This window comes from Dromiciops gliroides, chromosome 5 (genome assembly GCF_019393635.1).
Source record: "Dromiciops gliroides isolate mDroGli1 chromosome 5, mDroGli1.pri, whole genome shotgun sequence".
In the NCBI taxonomy this organism is placed as follows: Eukaryota; Metazoa; Chordata; class Mammalia; order Microbiotheria; family Microbiotheriidae; genus Dromiciops; species Dromiciops gliroides.
Genome location: NC_057865.1, coordinates 86717390 through 86721749, shown reverse-complemented (window position 1 = coordinate 86721749; position 4360 = coordinate 86717390). Strand labels below are relative to the sequence as shown.

The 4360-nt window shown below is 38.9% G+C and overlaps 1 pseudogene; it reads right to left on the bottom strand.

The window, feature by feature from the left end:
• Positions 1–546: 546 nt before the first annotated feature.
• LOC122729811 lies at positions 547–993 on the bottom strand (annotated as a pseudogene).
• Between the last annotated feature and the right edge of the window lie 3367 nt (positions 994–4360).

The window sequence follows — 4360 nt, the reverse complement described above, 5'->3', positions numbered from 1 at the left end:
TCTGCAGTATATTCAATCTGCATTCAGAATCTACAATTCTTTTTTCTGGATGTGGAGAACATTTTCTATCATGAGTTCTTTGGAACTGTCTTGGATCATGACAGCAAGTAATCTAATATAGGTTATATATGTACAATCACATTAAACATATTTCTGCATTAGTCATTCTGTGAAAGAAAAATCAGAGCAAAAAGGAAAAACCTTAAAAAAGAAAAACAACAAAAACAATAGAAATAATATGGTTCAATTTGCATCTAGATTCCACAGTTCTTTTTTTTTTCTGGATTTGGAGAGCATTTTCCATCATGAGTCCTTTAGAACTATCTTGGACCATTGTATTGTTGAGAAGAATCAAGTCTATCACAGTTGATCAACACATAATGTTGTTGATACTATGTACAATGTTCTTCTGGTTCTGCTCATCTCGCTCAGCATCAGTTCATGTAAGTCCTTCCAGGTTTCTCTGAAATCTGCCTGTAAATTGTTTCTTTTTTTTTTCTTTCTTTTTTAAAATAAAGACATTTGTTTTATTGGATAACATTCGTTTTATGCCACAAGGACACAAGCTCCACTAACACCCTTAATCTTTTTCTCTGCTCTTCTGCTGAAGAATTTTGCCTTCATGATGACTGGCTGCTTGGGGAGTTTCCCCTTTCCTAGGACTTTGTAGTACTCCCATCTCACAACATCAATGATAGGGGCAAGCCCTTCCTTGCTTTTTGCAGCATTAATCCTGGTTTGCTCACTGACCAGTGTCTACAGCTTATCAAAGTTGACAGTTGGGGAGTAGCTTTGGTTCTTCTTCAAGTGGTAATGCCTCATACCCACTTTCCTGAAGTAACCTGGCTGATATTTATTGAAGTCGATGCAGTGATGGTGCGACCCTCCTGCCCTTCCATCACCTCCAGGGTACTTCCGGTGCTTACTGATATGCCCATGGCCATGGCTGATGTGCCCATGGAGCTTCCCCGTCTTCCTTAGTCGGGAAGGCATATCGCATGCCTCTGCCAAAGAGAGCTATACATTGTTTCTTATAGCACAATAGTATGGGGGGCAGCTAGGTGGCGCAGTGGATAGAGCACCGGCCCTGGAGTCAGGAGGACCTGAGTTCAAATCTGACCTCAGACACTTAACACTTACTAGCTGTGTGACCCTGGGCAAGTCACTTAACCCCAATTGCCTCACTAAAAAAACCCAACCCCCCCAATGATAGTATTCTATTACATCCATATACCACAACTTGTGTAGCCATTCCTTGATTGATGGGCAACCCCTCAATTACCAATTCCTTGCCACCACAAAAAAGAGCAGCTATAAATATTTTTGTACATGTGGGTCCTTTTCCCTTTTTTTAAATGATCTATTTGGGAAAAAGACCTAATAGTGGTATTGCTGGGTCAAAAGGTATGTATGTACAGCTTTATAGCCCTTTGGGCATAATTCCAAATTGTTCTCCAGAATGTTTAGATTAGTTCACAGCTCTACCAACAATGCATTAATGTTCCAATTTTTCCACAGCTTCTCAAACATTTATTATTTTCCTTTTTTGTCATATTAGCCAATCTGATAGGTGTCAGGTGGTACCTCAGAGTTGTTCTAATTTGCATTTCTCTAATCAATAGTGATTTAGAGCATTTTTTAAATATGGCAATAGATAGCTTTGATTTCTTCATCAGAAAACTGCCTGTTCATATCTTTTGGCTATTTCTCAATTGGGGAAGCTTCAGCATTTTCAAATTACTTTCCTCCAAACTTCCCTGTGAGATTGGCCATTCAAGTATTATTCTTATTTTATACTTGAGGAAACTGTGGCCTGCCCATGGTAACATAGCAAGTAAGCATCAAATCCAAGACTTGAACAAATCCAGTGTTCAATCAGCTACATCCTAGTGCCCTTGTAGATCAAGTCTGATCAAACACTAAGGTGCTGGGACTTCAATTGTGAGTCACTTAGAATCATAGACTTTAGAACTGGAAGGCACTTTAGGGGTTAGTGAGTTCAACCCTCTTATTTTACATATGAGGAAATCGAGGCTCTGAGAGATGAAGTGACTTGTCTGTATGCTTCTCCTTGTAGTAATGTTTGTGCCTTGAAAGGGAACCAAATGAGAGGATCAATCAAAAATAATAGAATTTTTATCATTATGTTACTTGGGTGAGAAAGATTTGAGGAGTTGGTAGGGAAGGGACTTCCTGACATGCTTCAGTTTCAAGGGTCTTTGCTTTTATTGATGGAATCCTCCCTTTGCTGATTAGCAAATTATGGAGAAGGCTTATCATCTTTCTATGACTTGGCAGATGGTCTTCCAAAGGTGTGGTGATCCAAAAAAAAATTATCACTCTGCAAGGTGGTGACATGGTTGGCTCATCTTAGCTAAGCTAGTCCTCAGAACATAGATATGAATGAAATCTTGAGAAGGCACCACTGTATAGTGGAAGAATAGCTGCCTTTGGAATCAGAGGATACGATAAATAAATAAATGCCTACTTTGACCCACAGGGCTCCATGCTACACATTGGGAGGAAGATAATTGGATCATAAGATTATACCATGATGATTGTATCCACTATGGATTTATATTATCCAATCTCAACTGAGCTCTTGTTGCAGCAAGGTAATCTTTCTACTCCCTAGTCGATTCTCTATCCTATTCACCACAGCAGCTATTACAAATCTTTTGGTTGTTTCTCAAGTCTCCCAAGGCACTCCCTTCTCCCACCTTCTCTCACTTCATACTTTACCGAAAATATTGGTCTGTTCTTGGCCAAGAACTCTCTACTCTATCCTTCTCCTGTCACATTCCTCTGACATGTCCCATCCTTATATCTTTCTTCACTCTAGTCTCTAATGAAATGATAACCTTTTTACTTGCCAAGGCCAGTCACTCCTCTACATGCAACCGTGGCCTCATCCCTTTCTGTCTTCTCCAGTAGTTTGGCTATATACTTATCTCCACTCTTTTTCTATTCTTTAATCTCTATCTCCTGGCTTCTTCTCTGATACCTAAAAACATGTCTTTTCCATACACAAAACCAGCTTGATCCTACCATATTTGCTAGGTATCATTCTAAATCTCTCCTTCCTTTCTCTGCTAAACTCTTCGAAAAATTTTCTATACTTAGTAATCCTATTCTCTCTCTTCTCATTTCCTTCCTAATCATGCTGCAATATTATTTCTGACTTCATTATTTAATTAAAATTCTTCTCTTCAAAATTATCTATTATGATTTAATTGACAAATCTAATGGCTTTTCCCCAATTCCAATTCTTCATCTGCAGCATTTGGGACTCTTAATCACCTTCTCCTATATTCATTTACCTCTCAAGTTTTTTTTGTGACATCACTCTCTTTTCTTTACCTATCCATCTGCTCCTCCATCTCCTTTGCTGGATCTTCAACCTTGCCTAACTGAGTGTCCTCCAGTGTTCTGTCCTGAGCTCTCTTCTTTTTTTTTCTATTCATATTCTTTTGCTTGGAGACCTCACCAGCTCCAATGGGTTTAATTATCATCTCTAAGCAGGTGATTCCCAGACCTGTATTTCTAGGAGAAGCTTGATGATCAATTGTGGGTGCTGTAAAGAGGACTTTTAGTCAGGTATGAGTTGGCCTACATGGTATCTGAGGTCATTTTAACTCAGTTCAGTACTTATCATCTAATTCTGAGGGTCAGTAAATCTTTTATCAAACTGGCAATACTTGATTTATGGGCTCTGTGCTATACCCATTGAGTGATCTTGATCTTATATCCAGAGCTCCTTTAGAGGAGGAAACTGAGTCCCAGACAGAAGAAGGAACTTGCCCAAAGTCACATAGTAAGTGGCAGAAAAAGAATTTGAAGCCATCTCCACTCATTCCAGAGTCTACAGTATTTCAAAGTATATTATAGAGTTCTGGTCCAAAATGGACTATATGTCTGTTATCTGAGGACCCAACTAATTAGCTTTTGAGAAGCTTGTTACCAGAAGGCTTATTACCAGATGATTTTTTGGGGGTCAAACCAGTTAGGAAGGTAGCATGGTACAGTGGAAAGATCACTGGTTTTGGAGTATAGGATGTGGGTTCAAACCCCACCTATGACTCTTATTTTTTGGGTAGTTTTGAGTGAGTCATTTAGTCTCCATAACCTTGGTTTTCTTACTTGTAAATGAAGGAATGGGACCGCATGATTTCTGAGGTCCCTTCTAGCTCTAGTTTTGTGATTCCATGATACTGTAAATTTGTAATGTGAAGAAGGATTGTGGTATGAATCAGTGAAATGAATTCCCATAAAGGAAGTCATGGCTCCATGGAAGCACTGGAGTGAAAGCCATGGGAAGATGTTCAAATGGTTCATTTGAATTGAAAATAATTGATATGGA